This window comes from Pseudoliparis swirei, chromosome 14 (assembly GCF_029220125.1).
Source record: "Pseudoliparis swirei isolate HS2019 ecotype Mariana Trench chromosome 14, NWPU_hadal_v1, whole genome shotgun sequence".
In the NCBI taxonomy this organism is placed as follows: Eukaryota; Metazoa; Chordata; class Actinopteri; order Perciformes; family Liparidae; genus Pseudoliparis; species Pseudoliparis swirei.
The window spans coordinates 2898381-2905896 of NC_079401.1; the positions used below are offsets into that span (position 1 = coordinate 2898381).

At 48.4% G+C, this 7516-nt stretch overlaps 1 long non-coding RNA gene across 1 annotated transcript; it reads right to left on the reverse strand.

The window, feature by feature from the left end:
* Positions 1-4073: 4073 nt before the first annotated feature.
* On the reverse strand, positions 4074-4986 carry LOC130204386 (uncharacterized). Its single transcript, XR_008833647.1, has 3 exons — positions 4824-4986; positions 4564-4701; positions 4074-4269 (listed from the first exon to the last, which is right to left on the reverse strand). It is a non-coding gene; the product is annotated as an uncharacterized LOC130204386 (long non-coding RNA).
* Positions 4987-7516: the final 2530 nt, after the last annotated feature.

The window sequence follows — 7516 nt, forward strand, 5'->3', positions numbered from 1 at the left end:
GTCATGAGGATCGTCTTCAGGAGGAGGCCTGAGGATCGTCTCCAGGAGGAGTCATGAGGATCTTTGCGAGCACTTTGAGCAAGTCTCTTCGTTTTCCGAGACTGCTGCTCAGATCTGAGTCGCAGTCTCTTTGAGGATCGTCCTATAATCATAAAACCTCGTAAACAAGGAATATTAGCTTGTGGTCGACTGGTTTCTGCGCCTCCCGGTGGAGAGCCAGGACCAGCTGGCCCGGGAGTGACCGCTTGGAGGTGCAGGAAGTCGCTTTTGGAGAGGACGACCCACCCATGGCAAGATAGATGGATAATTAAAACGTGTAAACAGGTTAAAGTCTCGTTTAGCTTCCCCGCAGTGCATTCTGGGAGATATAGGAATTCGCTAAGTGATTTAACAGTTTATGGAAGGTGAATCAGAGCTGCAGATACACAACGGAGGAGATCGTCCTCGAGGTTTGGGGCAAAAGCGTGGAGACAGAACCCGAAGAAGAATGGAAACTGATTTATAATGCTTCGACACCATTAGTTTAACTTTATTATCCCTCTTTAGGATTCTATTTTGCAAAGTTTTGCGAAGAAAAATGAAACTGATTGTGCAGGAGAACTCGACAAAGCGTCATGGAAGTCGCGTCAGCGTGAAACCGAGCCGCGTGAAGAGAAGGAAAGTACATTGTGTAATATCGGCGTGAGTCATGTGGTATTTCTGTCGGCTCTTGGCACGATGCATCACGTCCTTTATGTTCTGCAGAAAGCATCCGTCTCTTCTTGTTCCCTCCTCGGCCTTGAAGAGGACAGGATGTCCCTCACTGGTTGATACACCTCCACCTATGCGTTCACATGTTTATGTTTCATTCTCTGCAGCACTGACTGAATACTGACAGTTATAATAAGTATTCTATTATCCATCAATGTCATCGCTTCCAGGAAATTAATGCCAAATGTTATTGATGTTATTGCCTCCAAATATATGATGATGTCACTTGGTCCTCAGTGTCTGCTTTTATTGAAAAGATTGGAAAACAATCAAAGGATCCTAAAAAGGCTCTCCAGGGGAACAATGGCACATATTCAAAACGCCAATATCACTTTTCACGGGGCATCGTGTCCCAGAGCTCTCACACCTCCACACAAGATGGCCAGCCTCGTGTCGGGAGGAGGACGAGGAGGAAGAGGAAGCCGCGCTCTCTCTTCCTCCCTTTTGATGGCGGCGAGGAGCAGATGGCGCGAGAGATTGGAAACGTCGTCTGGAGTCGGACAACCCCGAGATAATGGCAAGCTGTGCTGGCGGCGCAGAGCCGGCTGCATGGAGTTCATCATGTGTGTGTGAAGCCATGTGTGTGTGTGTGTGTGTGTGTGTAAAGAGTGACACTAATGAAGAGATAAACAGGGACGTGGGGCGGAGAGTTTAAGCGTCATTATTTCTCGAATAAAAAAAGGTTCTTATAACTGTATGAAGGTGCCTGAAAGGCTCCGACGCCTCATCGATCATCATCCGGTGGATTCAGACTCAGCGTTTAAAGTGTCGGCGCGTGTGTGTGCCGGTAAACAAGCCGAGGAGAGTAAACCAGAGACGCACACACTCTACGTGTCACTATTAAATCTCCTCCTGCAAACTGAACCTCAGCAGAGACGACTCGCCGCTCTCTTCCCTTCAGGGTCCGCCTGGGGGTTCCTGAAGGGACTCGGTTCCCCAAAACACTGAGGCAGACATCCAGACGGGGCCCGGCTCCCCCTGAAGGACCCTGAGACCTGATCTCTCATCTATACACGAAATATACAAATTCCACGACGTCCGATCTCGTCGTTTCGAGACGCGGTGGCCATTTTTTATTGAAATGCATCGGAGGTCTATCAGGCGCCGTGGAGACCGAGTTGTTTATGGGGTTTTATTTTTTGAATATTTTTTTCTATCCTTGATATTTTATTGAGGTATTTTTTACAGAAATACAACCTTCAAAAGTAAGAATGCATAATAATAATAAAACATAAAAATTAAGTACAAATTAACAATGCGTCTGGCCAAGAAGGGCCATCAGCAAACAAATACAAATGTTAAAGCAGGAAAATAATTTTAAATAAGAAATGCATCGGAGGTCTACTCATAAAGACGAGTTGTTTATGGGTTTTTTATGATTAACGACTTGTTCCGGTCATCCGTCTTCTGGGAGAGGACGTCGGGGGGGATGGTTTCCATCCCGATCTGTCACCATGACAACGTAGCATAAGGTGGCTAAAGGTAGCATGAGATCTTAGCTTAGCATTTAAGTAGAGAAGGAAACACATCTTCTCTTGAAGAGGATGCGAGGTTGTTATCCTTAGCTAGTCGTACGTGGTGGAGCGTCGTTATACTGCTCTCAGGATTTAACGAAGCGAAGCTCGGCTTCATTACATCTCGTCAAACCTGCAAAACTAGCGAGAGCACAGGGGCCGCAACAAACAACCAACTGGGAGGCGTTTTTTATTCAAACAGGTTTGAGAAGATCAACCAGATCGACATGCCTCCGATAGCCAGTGGGATGAATAACTCAAGATAAACTATTGTTGAGCTGTTGGCGTCCAAATCAAGCGCACCTCGAGGTCCCCTGCTGCAGGAATGTTCCTGGGCATAATGTTGGCACGCGTGAATCATCATCTTCTCATCTGTTTATCTTCTTGAGCTCCTGGCAGAAAGAACACAGAATGTTTTGTTGAACTTTCACCGGCAAAAAAAAGAAAGAAGAAGAAGCAGAAATCTCCTTAAAAGGTTGAGTGTTGTCGTCTGGGTGGCGTGCGGGTCCGTTTCAGGAAATGCCGGAGCAGATCCCGGGGAGATAAGTGGCGCCACCGGCACCGCTGATGTCACCGTCTCTGGACCGAGATACCTCTCTCCCTCCTCGCCTCCTCGCCTCCTTGCCTCCTTGACTCCTCCACTGGGACAGATAAATGAGTCTGCAAGAAGCTGCAGCCTCACAGCGTGTTCAGGGTTTAGGATTAACTTCATGTTCTCTACGTGTGTAGTACAGGTTATGTGTGTGTGTGTGTGTGTGTGTGTGTGTGTGTGTGTGTGTGTGGGTGTATACAGAGGCCTTGTTAACATGTGTTCACCTCCCAGTGCATTGTGGGAGTTGGGGGTGGGGGGGGGGGGGCAGAGCGCAGCTATGCTGCACGGTAACAGCAATGTTTTTATCGAGGGAGATGAAGAATGAGGAAGAGAAAGAGTGGAGAGAGGGGGGGAAGAGAGAGAGAGAGAGAGAGAGAAACAACAAAAAAGACAAAGTTTACATTTTATCGCTGCCAGGAAAGAGAGAGAGTGAGATCCTTGGCAGAGCCGCATACAGCTGTTGAGTGCTGTCACTGTTCAGAAAGGCCAGACCTATTATCAGTGATCACACACACACACACGCACACACACACACACACACGCGTCTGATTGGAGAGTGGAGACCAACATGAAGCAGCAATTCATCCACTTTTGGTCGTGCACATTTGTTTCTCATGGCGAGTGGATGTGAGGTCCAGGCTGAGGACACACACACACACACACACACACACACACTAATGTGCTGCTGGAGCTCTCTGGGATGTGTCTCACTTCTACATCCTCACAAGAGTAAATACTTCAGGAGATGCGATGATGCTCTGTGACTATAACACACATTCAGTTATGATATAAACTTTATATAAACTCTAAATCTTGTGATTTCAGTCAAATTCACATGAATCCGTGACAACAACAACAACAACAACAACCTGCTGCAGCTTAATCATTAAAACCACTCTCATAATTACGCTGTTGCCTCTCGCCTGTGATTATTTGTATAATTTTGTTATTTTTATTAAAGCAACGCGCTTATGAAAAGTGTAGTTTTAATGAAGTGGGACAATTATTAATGATTTTTTAATCACGACGTTTTAAGTGGATTCCATTAAGTTCCACTTCAATCAGCTCTGGATTGGCCCCTCAGAGACACCGTCCCCTTGCTGAGATGGACAGCTGCCAGTTGCCACGCTAACCCTGTGCAGGGTTTGGGGGGGGGGGGGGTCGGGTTTCACTCCCCCAAATACCTCTCGTACCGCTGTGGTTGCATAACAGTCCCGTCACGCTCGCGGCATGGGCCCAACGCGGTGCTGTTTCCAAAACGAGCCCGGTCATGCCGACGCTTATTTCTGGGCCGCTGCGTATTAACTTTAGAGCTGTCGGCGCCGCGTCACTCCGGGGGAGTAAAGGGGAGCCTCGTTTCCCAGTGTTCCTCAAACGCATCCTCAATCCGCCCGGCTTCACAGGGACGTACATCTGCATATGAGACAGCAAAACCCTCCGGTTGGTGAGATGGGAGGAGGAGGAGAGATGTACAACGTCCTAACAGATGGCCAAGGTCCAGATTTACATATAAATACATATCAGAGTGCATTGAGGAGTGGAGGGATGTGGATGTGTGTGTCCTTCGTCGGGTTTGAGCCGCTCGGCGCCGTGCGTCACCCGGCTGAGGTCAACCCGTTCATCCATGAGAGAAAGCTCCCATACAGGGAATACGCTTTGAGTTGTAATCCACACACACACACACACACACACACACATTCCTCATACCGTTGGCATCTCTTTTCCTCTCCCTTCGATGTGCACTGGTTTGACCCCGCCGACCTTTCACACACTCCTCCCTCCCTCCGGTGGGCCGATGACAGATCTCACATGTCGGGGTGGAAAAACAGGAACTGTTGCGGACCCCTGCAGGTGGGGGGGGGGGATTAAGAGGACAGTGATACCTGCCTCCATGACAGAAGCGTGAACTCCACGACCGGCGATGTAATCGTGGATTAAGTGTGTGCGTGTGTGTGTGTGTGTGTGACCTTGAAATCCTCAGAAACACCGTCCTCTCGTTCACATTTGCTGCTCCGGAGAGACGTGGTTTGGTGATGAAGGCTCATCTTTTTAACTCCTCCTCCTCCTCTTCTTCTTCTTCTTCCTCTGCGGCTCGCTGCGCGGGTTCGTGCGAGGACGAGCGAGGCAGCTGGGCGCCAGATGAGAGCGTGTAATTAGGCCCCGGCATCCACCGGGCTTTGGTTACAGGTGCAGATCGGCCTGCGGGGACGAACAAAGCTGTCAATGGAAAAGATCATTCATGCTGAAACAACAGGAAAGGTTGAGGGGGGAGGGGGGAGAGGGGGGGGGGGTTGGCTGGCTCCTGCTACAGGGAGCCGGAGCCAAGACCAGATAAATTGCTCTGAGTGGCATCGCGACAAGCCCGCCGCAGCCGTATAAATCACCGTGTCCAGACGACGGGCCGCTGAACTACCTGCTGATGCTCTTGTTTTTAATCCCAGGTGTTTTTTAAACGAGACAATGAGACGCTGGAGATGGAGAGCCTCTCTCTCTCTCTCTCTCTCTCTCTCTCTCTCTCTCTCGCGCTGAGTTTTAAATTGATGCCTGAGATTTAAACTGCTTTTGGCCCAGACGGAGGCTGCTGGTTCAATATTGGACGGCTGCCTGGTGGAACGCGCGCTGCAGGAAATGTTCTGCCTCTTTCGAGGGACTTTGATTCTATTTCTGCTCTCTCGCACATCGCCGGCTGCAGATTCTTCTCTCTGCAGTATCGGCGCTCGAGAAACACAGCTCGTTAATCTCGGACGCTAAGTGCGTGTAGAATCCAGACAAAAGCCTGGAAACATATCCACGAAGGGAGATTTAGGGACATTTCAGGTTACCATCAGAGAGGATGGAGACACGACGGACACAGAACCTCCTCAGCACCCCTCTGTTGGACCTTCATGGTTTTGGTGGCTGCAGGTTCTGGTGCAACCGAACACCAGGACCAGGGTCTAGTCCGTACATTTCTACATCAAGGAAAGAATCCACGAAACATGAACTATAGTGTGGAGATGTTTCTTGGATCTCTTGAAGGTGACCTTTCCTGAGGACAGCCTGATTTGAGGTTTATGGGAAACCCCATCCCCCCATTCATCATTCATGCCCGCGTCTTAAAGTGTCCACTTGTCCTTGACGCTGTCTTTGTCACACACACACACACACACACACACACACACTCTACCCTCAACTCTGACCGTTTAGACGTCGCAGCTTTAGATGTATTTACATCCTTTGTTGCTTCTGCGATGCACTTTGCAAGCAACCTGCTTTTTGTTAAAAGCACTTTGTCGATAAATTTGACTTCCCTCGACACTCAATACCGAGTCCATTAAGCCGCAGAGCCGCGGGGCTGCTCCCCACGCAGGGGCCACCGCTTCCAGTAAGGTATATCTGCTGAGCTCTCATTAGCAAGCATCATCATACGTAATTCTGGCACGTGTAATGCCATTAGAGGGGATTTGGCATCGGATAGTTGAGTAATGGGATTAGCTGGACGGTAAACCTCGAGGGCCGGGGCGGTAGGTCTTTCCCACTCAAGACGGACCGACGGACTTCTCCTCCGCATCGAGTCGTCTCTTTGTCGCGGCTGAACGCTGACTGCGTGTTTAGCTTTTACGCAGCCGGCTTTGTAAAGGAGCGATGGAGGAGAGGTGGCTCCTACCTGGACGTCTCTTCCCAGAAGCCTTTCAAAAGTGACAGGAATAAAAAAGGAGCGATAAAAAGAGAAGTTTAAACCTCGGCTCCTTCCTCACACAGCTGGCCAATCACAGCGTGGAGAGGGAGTGAACGTCAGATCGTTGAATGTGTTCATGTAACTCTGTAATGCTTCATTCTGGTCACATGACATCTATTGTTCATCTGGTCACATGACATCTATTGTTCATCTGGTCACATGACATCTATTGTTCATCTGGTCACATGACATCTATTCTTCTGTGCATCCTGGAGAGGGATCCTCCTCTGTTCTCTCCTGAAGGGTTCTTCACATTTTACCCCTGAAAGGGCTTTTCTTATTTTTTCGGGAGTTGTTCCTGATCCGATGTGAGGTCAAAGGTCAAAGGTCAGGGATGTTGTATGTGTACAGATTGTAAAGTCCTCTGAGGAGAATTCCGAAGTTGTGATATAAATAAACTGAATTAAATTGAATAGATCACGCCGCTCTGGAGCATCTTGCTGTTGCATCGTTATTAGTATGAATCTTCATATTATTTCCCCACACACAGACTGTGAGGGACAGTGGCAGTGCATATGTAGGTTCAAGGCTCATCTGTCGTCACTCTGCAACACAACAACATGCGCCTTTAGCCCGGCTATTTTATGCAACACAAGAAACCAACATGACAGCACCGGTTCATTCCTGCAGAGCATCAGGAGGAAAGTAAACGGGAGGATTCTCTGGCGTCTTCTATCTTCATTGTCTCTTCTACCCTCGTGTTCTGCTCACGCTGGCTTTGCATCCTCATCGTTGACCACAAGGCTGTTTTAATATATCAAAACCCAGCATGGAAGAACAGTATTGAGGTGGTCACCATTCACTTTGACACAAACTGGACATAAATGTGCAACAAATATGGGCACATTTCATGTTATATATGGTATATATATATACATGTACGTGAGCTATGCATGCACGCATATGCATATCATTATCATGTTATTCATATTTGGGGTCATT